Source organism: Kogia breviceps, chromosome 17 (genome assembly GCF_026419965.1).
Source record: "Kogia breviceps isolate mKogBre1 chromosome 17, mKogBre1 haplotype 1, whole genome shotgun sequence".
NCBI classification, from domain to species: domain Eukaryota; kingdom Metazoa; phylum Chordata; class Mammalia; order Artiodactyla; family Physeteridae; genus Kogia; species Kogia breviceps.
This window is the reverse complement of record NC_081326.1, coordinates 19,507,971-19,517,010: the sequence shown is the minus strand read 5'-3', so window position 1 is coordinate 19,517,010 and position 9,040 is coordinate 19,507,971.

Here is a 9,040-nt window from a genome sequence, read left to right as displayed (position 1 = left end):
GTTTCTGATTTGCACATCACTACGAAATCTTTGGAGTCCATATTTTATCCCACATGCTGCTCCCATTATTGCAAAACTATAGCCAGTAGTCCCAACATATTTGTGTATCGGTCCTCAATAATAAGGGTAATAAGCTAAGCCATGTGATAACCTCGTATCAGTTACTAGGGGCAGATGGAAGTCATTATTCAAAGTTACTGGGTTTCCTATGTCTTGTAGATAAGGTAGATTCTCTCTGGTCTTTATTAGGAGTGGATTTCTTTAATTTACATTGCCTGAGAAAATGTATTAAAGAGGGTTATATTTATGTATCTGGAAAAGGCCTTTTAAAACATGAAAATTAACTACAGGGGTTAATGAGGAGACTTCCAGTGGCTCAGAAAGACCATATGGTATCACAGAGAAAAGTCTTAAAGGGAGGTCAAGGTTTATTCCTAAGGCCTACATCTGATTTATTGTGTCTCCTTGGACAAGTCACTTAACTTACCATCGTCTCTTTCTCCAGCTGTAATAATATTCCTACCTCATATCTCAGAAGAGTATTTCAAAGACCCTTACTAAACACAGGCTAGAATTTTATTACTCCTTGGGAATAGCTTTTAACACATCCAAAGATAGGGTTGAAAAAAATTAAATACAGATATGATTGTTGTGATGGCATTCTATATCACATCTCATTTCCCATCTTACATTATGGAAAAACTTTAATAAAGTTAGATCACACTGCTCTTTTAGAGACTGCTTGTGATTAATTCACCTTCAAGTATTTCTCTGGAAAAAAAACAACGACGCAAAGAAACAAAAAAGCAAAACGGAAACTCCTGTGTGGATTTTTGCCTATCTCTGTTCACAGAAACATTTTTACAGAAATATTAGAGGTTACATTAACTTATATTTAGGATGTGTAATAATAACAACTCAAAAAAAATAGTAGCGCTATTTATACTATTCCTACAGTCTCCTGGAATTAAAGCACAGCATATAATTCCTGCAGTAGGTGTTACCTTTGGCATTCAATAGAAAAACGTGTTGAAATTCTGAAGTGTTATGTAAGTGTTGATTGTTAGTAGCAGTACACCACGAGAGAGAATTTAAAAGGCAGGATTCAAGGTATTTTTCACTTTCTTTTTTGCTCACATTTAGATTTTCAAGAAAAGATAAGATTTTTACTTTCCTCCTTCATAATGATTCCTTTTTCTTTAGAAGAGAAAACCTGATGTCTGCTCTAGTATTTTTAACATAGGTTTTACTGGTGACAGAGAAGCTATAATATTTTTCAATGACTGTAAAAATCAAACATTAAAAATCATGTGCAACATGCTACATCATTTGTGAACCTTGGAGGTATTAGCCTAGTTGAAAGAAGTCACATATTGAATCATGGCATTTATGTGAAATTTCCAGAACAGGTAAAGCCATAGAGACAGAAAGTAGTTGGTGGTTGCTAAGGGTTGGGGGCAGAGGGGGAAAGTGGAATGACTCTTAATGGACACAGGGTTTCTTTTTAGGGTGATAAAAATGATCTGGAATAAGATAGTGGTGATAGTAGCATACTTTGTCAATATACTAAAACCCACTAAATTGTACACTTTAAAAGAGTCAGTTTTACAGTATGTCAAAAAAAATTACACACAGAGAGAAATGGATAAAAATATGATTTATTTAATCTTACATCTAAATCTGGCAAGTTCAAGAGAATGTATTTTCGATCTTTTAAACATAACACTTTGTGTTTAATGTTGAAGAAATTGTTTTATCATCCTAAATACCTTTGGTAAGGAACCATTATCTTTTGGAAACAATGCTGTTGTACTTGATTTTTTTTCTACTGAAAAGTTCACTTGCCACACCCTGTATGATTCCGTATCACTTATGGTGATTTAGAATCAGAAAACCTGGGTTTCAGTTCTCTTCTCCATGAAATATGCCCTGTGTTATGGAACTTGACAGAAACAGTCTGGAGCTCACATGTGTGACACAGACTAGGACAGAAACTGCTATACACTCACCAAACCCAGTGTATGTCACAGACTGAATCCAAACCGAAGGCAAAGGCCATGCAATCATTTGAATAGGGGAAGTTTATTGTAAAGAATTATTAAATTATTAAATTATGATATATGATGTAATTATGATATAAAGATGTAAAGAGGTAAAGAGAACTCTATCTAATGGACATCCTAGGGCTGAGGGAGAGTGTCCGAGGAAGGAAAATCTTGTAACTCCAAGCCTGGGTATCGAACTCATTAGAGCAGTGTGGTTGCAGTCAACTGGATAGTGGAGACATCCTGTGGTTTGCCCAGGTCAGAGCTGGTCAACTCTCACAGGTAAACAGGAAACAATACCCCAGGTTGCAGAAGACCTGAGGCTGGTGGGCCTCAGGTCCTCTGCATCTGTTGAACAGATGTTCAAAGAGAGTTGGGTGCTGCTGCCAGTGTGAAGCCTTGAGTGTATGGTACCCACATGAAGAGGGATGCTGGGGGGTCACCACTCCTATGCTGGAGCTACAGGGTTGTTGAAGGACTAGGTGTGCAGCTGAGACACAGCACTGCTGGATGTCACCCCACACAGAACCAGAGACTGTGCAGCAGGGGCAAGAGAAAGCAAAACTTATTATACCAGACCAGGAAGAGGTGCCCCCTTCCCCCTTCCAGCAACACCTATTGGCAAAGGCTTCACATAGAGCTCACTGCACAGAAGAAATGTTTAAGGAGTCTGATCCAACACTGCAGAACCGGCACTGAAGTGTCAATACGGAGATGAAAGTCAGTAAACTAACTGATGCACTCAGTTTCTATTTCCTCTTTTGCATACTGTTTGGCCATATTTATCAGCTTACGCTGCAGTTAAGTGGGGTGACTGAGATAAATTCTAGCCAATAGGATGCAGATAGAAGTGGTGTGACCTAATTCCAGATCTTGCCCTTACAAACTATGTTTGTTCCTAAAACACCCACTCACAAAACTGGAAACAAAGAATTCTAAATCCTCAGGCGATGGCAGATCCACAAGGTGGAAATATCCTGGATTCCTAAGTCATCTCTTTGAGGAGAGACACCACCCCCACCCCCCAAAGAATCACCTGATCAAGATCCTTGAGGATGAAGCTGTTGCATGAATTAAAAACAAGTTCTCATGTTGTTTGGCCATCAGAATTTTGCAGTTGTTGGTAACAATAGTTAGTATTTTTTGACTAATTGGAAAATGGGTATTTTGAAGTTGGGTGATGCCATTAAAAATAATCTAAAATATATGGCAGTAGCTCAGTGGTCAGACAGTGGGCAATGAGAAATGACGTATCAGAAGCTGGAAAGCTGGCACTCCATGTGATGCAATGGTAAAATATTTGGAGAACAGTGCCTGCAACAATTTGGAAGGTAGACCTTCCTAATAAGTTTATGTTTCTAGTAGAATTGATTGAAAAGAAACAGCTTTTGAATGTGTTGGCTTATTGATTGCCTTGAGCAAAATATCAGAAGAGAGAGTTGAACTCAGAAAGGAATTGACAAGTTTGCAAGCAACAATGAAAAGGAGAAGAAAGAGATCAGAAATGTGGGTCTTTTCCGGATTGGAAAATCTGAGTTTCTAGACCTCAAATAATAATGCATAAGACAGTGGTTTTGAGAGACAAAGGTCTATTAATGCTCACCCTTGTGGCAAATAACAATTAATTTCTACATATGTCATTTTTTTTTTTCAGATTGCCTCAAGGTAGCCACCATTAAGTTCAGACAGAAAGAGAGAAGGAAGAGGAGAGAAAAAGAAACAGGGATTAGAAAGCAGAAATTTGAGACATGCTTGAAAATTATATATAGGAAGGAACTTTGGGTATCACTGGACACAATAAACCGACTAGTAGTGAATAGAACAGAAAACTACCATTGAAACAGGCTGCGAAATGTGCTCACCCCTTAAAGAGAACATATATTCCAATATTCTCTTCAGAGGTAGCCATAGAAAATGATGGCCTCAAGGCTGAGGCTCTTTGAAGATAGAGTCAGAAGTCACAAAGAACAATGGACAAGGGGGTCTCTTCCAGAAAACAAAATGGGAGTCTATAGAAGGATCAACCCTTCTACAAGGGTAGAAGGTCTTCTTACTATCTATCCAACAGGATTTCAGAATTGATATGGACCAGTGACTGCTGCGTTTCCCATTCTTCTTTGATCCTAACGGTTTATTGTGGCAATCCTATCCATCTTTGCATATTGGGTATTGTGGTGAGAGTTTAGATAAGTTATCTTCTTAGTCCATGTACCACTGGGTCACAGGGATCCACATCTGAACCTGACAGAGAGGACTGCTCATCCCTCAGAAACCCTAGACTTTGAGCTGAACGAACGACCTGGGTGGGATTTCAACTTATCTCCCACCAGGAGGGGATGTTTTAGCAAACATGTGCGAGAGAAAGAATGAAATGGGTATTTGATTACCAGATGGGACAACTTTAGTAGACTTTGGAACCCAATTCTGTTTCCTTCCTTCTTGTGTATAAACCTAGACTGGTGATATATTTATTACCTTTCTAAATTTTGGCAGCAGAATGTGGGTGGAAGTCTACATACTACTTCCAGGCCTCTTCTCCAGTCTCTCTTTTGTCCTTTCCTAGCAGCTGAAAGCATAAGATGCTCCAGCCCTAGGGAGCAGTGGAACCATAAGAGGAAAGGAGTCTTTGAGTCATTATTTCAAAAAAAAGAAATTGCCCAGAAGAACCACTGGACCAAGGACTCTCATGTAGCATCACTGCATTAATGAGAAACACATTTTTATTTCAATGTAACCTACTAAAACTCCGTGGTTGTTACAATAGTTACCCTTGCCCGACAGATGCTCAGAACCTCTTGAATTAAGCCACAGAGTCAGGACATGGGTCTGTTTTAGAAAAAGCAGTGATGACCGGGGTACAGTGAGGCAGGGGGGATGTGGAACAGAACATCAAAATCTGGTGATCCATATACTTGAGAAACAGAAGGTGAATTAGGTGTCAGAGAAAGAAGGAACAAAAATAACCAGGCAAGGGATGGTGATGGTGAATTTTAAGATCAAATAAGGAAAATAAGGAAAATCAAACAAGTAAAAACACCTAAATGGGAAAGCGAGCAGATTCTTGTTTCTGTTTTGGTCCCAGTGAATAGTTTTAAATCAGCGAATGAATTAAACACTCCAATATATTACCCTTAACAGATTTCTAAGTATCCATTTTCCAGGAGGAACTCTGCTGTACCTGGAACAACTTCTAAAAACTGGGCATTTCTTACAAACCCTGTCCACAGTGTGTTATTAGGACAAACCCAGATTTCCTCTGCCACCCCTTAGAGAGGCCTTTAACTCTGCTCCTCCTCAACAAACATCTCTGCACACATCAAACAGCAACTGCATTGTGGTAGGGAGCAATTCATTTTCATGTTGACCTCACGAAGAGATGCCTGCGGTGTGTCTGCAGCTGAGTGCAAAGTGCAGATTAGGAAGTAAAGCCCCTGCTCCCTTGATGCATTAACACAGCCTCCGTTAAGTTGCTCAACCAGGGGGCCGATCCTGGGGGCGGGGGAGCTTTCCTGCTCCAGGAGTTCTTGTCTCCTGGGGCCATTTTCAGAGGGGTGCAAGCCCAGCACAAGTCCATTTTTAGTTTATTCCCACATGTGTCTCTCTGACATTTGCTGCTTGTGTTCTCTTTCCCAGCCCCCCAAGCCATGTCCAATTTAGAAAACTAAATATTAAAAATAATTAAACGGACATTTTTAGCATAACCAATTTCTTAGCTATGAATTGGATAAACTGCTATAAAAAAGACTACACAGAAAGTGAAGTTTCCGTGAATGTTAATGTTGAAAAGAATACTAGGAGATTGTGTGACCCAGTTCCTCTCTGTTAGGAAGCAGGAAAGTTATAACCACCAGGCTTCTGAAGAGCCTGAGGACAGAAGCTCCACAGATGTGACAGTCCTTCCTGTCAAATCACAGCACAGCTTCCCACCAAATCACAGAAAGCTCTTATAATATGTACCAGGAATTTTTTCATGGAAATGGGTTTAATACACATAAAGTCTTTACAATAATGAGTATATATGATAAACACTAGGTAAGTGTCAGCTTTTGTTATTACTATTCTTTCAGTGGTAGACTCTTACCTAGATAACCAATATTAGTTGGTTTTATAATAATTAATATACATTAGAATATATACACTGTATGTCAAATTAATGTATTAAGAAAATATACTAAATTATTATTTAAAGGTTGAAGGATTCGTAAATTTTATGCTCGAAAAGAGAGAAAGTAAAGCTGAGGGAGAGACAGAGACAAAGACAGAGACAGAGAAAGAAAGAAACCTAAATGTGTGTGCTTGTTTGGGGTAAGGAGAGTCATTTAGGGGAAAAGCAAAGAGGAGATAAAGGTGGCAATGACAACTGGATAGGGGACTCAAACTAGGCAGTTTTCTCACCATTTGGTAGATGTGATCAATTCTGTTCCATATGGACATTACCTCAAGATGAAATGCGTTCCCTGCTTTTGGAAGTGGGAGGGAATAGTGGTTAAGAGGAGGGCTCTGACATCACCCTGCCTCTTGTGTGTATGTGTGTGTGTGTGTGTGTGTGTGTGTGTGTGTGTGTATACTTCAATTTTTATAAACAGTAAAGGGGATACTTAAGGAAGTAAAAGTCTTTTCTAAAACAGGAATCGGTATCTAAGGAGTTGGTGAGTTCACTACCCACGGCGGGGGGGGGGCGGGGTTCACACATACACATATTCTTGACAACCGTGGGGATACAAGATGTGTAGCCTGGATAATGTCATTAAAATATTCAACCCAATTTCTTTCTTCCCAGTATTTCACTCTCACGTCCCCCTCCCACCCTGACTTCTCCTCTATTGGGACAACTTTACTGTTAGATAATCTTTAGTTCAGTGGATGCCAAAAGCAGAATGTAGAGAGAGAAGGCAATCCCTTCCTGGCTTTTATAGTTGATAGCTTAGATCTTGAGGGAAAATATTAAAGACCGGGGCATAGAAAAAACTCGAATAAGATACACATCTGCAGGACAGGCAAGAATGCCAGAGAGTGGGGCAAGGTGGAGACAAAGGGAACGCACAGCTGTTGTGTGATCCTGTGTCCCCCCCAAGCCAGGTCCTGAGTAGGGGTGATACCCTTAGACAGGTTCGAGGATTTGGGAGCAGGGATGTGTTTAAGTTTAAGGCAGATTGAAATCTCTTCCCCTGCACACTGGAGCGGCGGTGGCAGAGGTAGAAGGGCCTCATGGATGAGAGTGCGGCAACCTGCTTGGACTTTGGATTTGCTTTATGTGTAGTCTTTTTTTTTTTTTTCGCGGTACGCGGGCCTCTCACCGTTGCGGCCCCTCCCGTTGCGGAGCACAGGCTCCGGACGCGCAGGCGCAGCGGCCATGGCTCACGGGCCCAGCCGCTCCGCGGCACGTGGGATCCTCCCGGACCCGGGCACGAACCCGGGTGCCCTGCATCGGCAGGCGAACTCTCAACCACTGCGCCACCAGGGAAGCCCTATGTGTAGTCTTTGTGTGTGTGTGCGTGTGCGTGTGTGTGTGTGTGTGTGTGTGTAGTCTTTTTAATAACAGTTTATCCAATGCATAGGTAGGAAGTTATGTTAAAAATGTCTATTCAATGGCTTTTAGCATTTGGTTTGAGAATGAGGCAAGTTGCTTGGACCAATGATGAATGTCAGAAAGACGAGTGTTCCGATCAGAGAGCGGCACGGACGGCGGACCCCAAGGATTAGATACCTCCCACTCCCAAAGTGTACTATGGAAGCCCCCCCACCAAATTTAGAGATAACCGCAGAGATGAAAGGAATCCAACATCGACTGTAGCTCCAGCTTCATGGGTGTGTGGCCTATGCGTGTCACACAGAGCTCTGGACTCAGCAGGGACCATCGCTTAGTTTAATGCTCTGTTGTCGTCATCTTGAAATCCTTATTTTCTGAACAAGGGGCTTGCGTTTTCATTTTGCATGGGGCCCTGCAAAGTATACAGTCCTTCTTGCTTGACTTCTATTCTCTTTCCTCAATTCCAGTAGAAAGAGGAATCCAGATAGAAATGGATTTGAGAAAAATTTCCATCTTCCGCGTATCTGAGTTGCAGGTTGGCCTCTGTCCCGACGTCTCCAGGCCAAGGCCAGGTGGAGGAAGGTGAAGCACGTTCAGATTGCAGAAATGGGCAGTCAGTTTTTATTGGAATGCAGAGTACGTAAGGGTCAGGGAAGAGAGAAAACTGGAGAAGGTATCTGGAGGTATGACCGTGGACCACCTTGAATAGCTCTTCAGTGGAGAGTGGCAGGCAAGAGAGCCTGGCACACTTGGAAATATGTATAATTCCTGCCTATGGGGCGTGGAATATACAGCCATGTTCAAGGCATCCATATATAATATAAAAAGTAGCACCTTAACAAGAGAAGACAGCTCGGGGCAATACTTTGGATTTAGATACCCCTGGCACTAAATCTTGGATCTGTTGTGCAAGAGCTTAAAGCTTCCACTTCCCCTTTGCCAAAGGGGGAAGATTCATGTCACCTACACTTGAATACTTTTGTGATGAAAAAAACAAAGTGACACGCATATAGTATTTGCACAGATAGGAGCTCCCAAGCTCATTGTGTACAGCTCAGAAGACTATTTGTAAGTGGGGTTATCTTTCTCTTCAGTTCAACTATCTACTATGTGACACGCTAAGATATTTAGGTACCATACCTGGATATTTGGGTGTTCAACAAAAGGTGAAATAATAAAGACATGTTTGCAAGAAAATGAGCCAGTATGAGCCCAGAGTTTTCGGCTCCACCCAGGCACAGAGGGTGCAGGGCACTGGGGCTCCATTTCCGGTCCAATCGGCATCCAGCTTGTTGCTTCACTCTTGAAAACAAGTAAAATAAAAACGACATGGAATTAAGGCGTTGTTTTTTGACATGTAGTTTGGCTAAACTTACCAAGTTCACTGCTGTGTTTGACCTGTTAAAATACTTGAATTTGGTTCACTAGAGAAATAATACTTTTCACCTCTTCTCCCACCATGGAT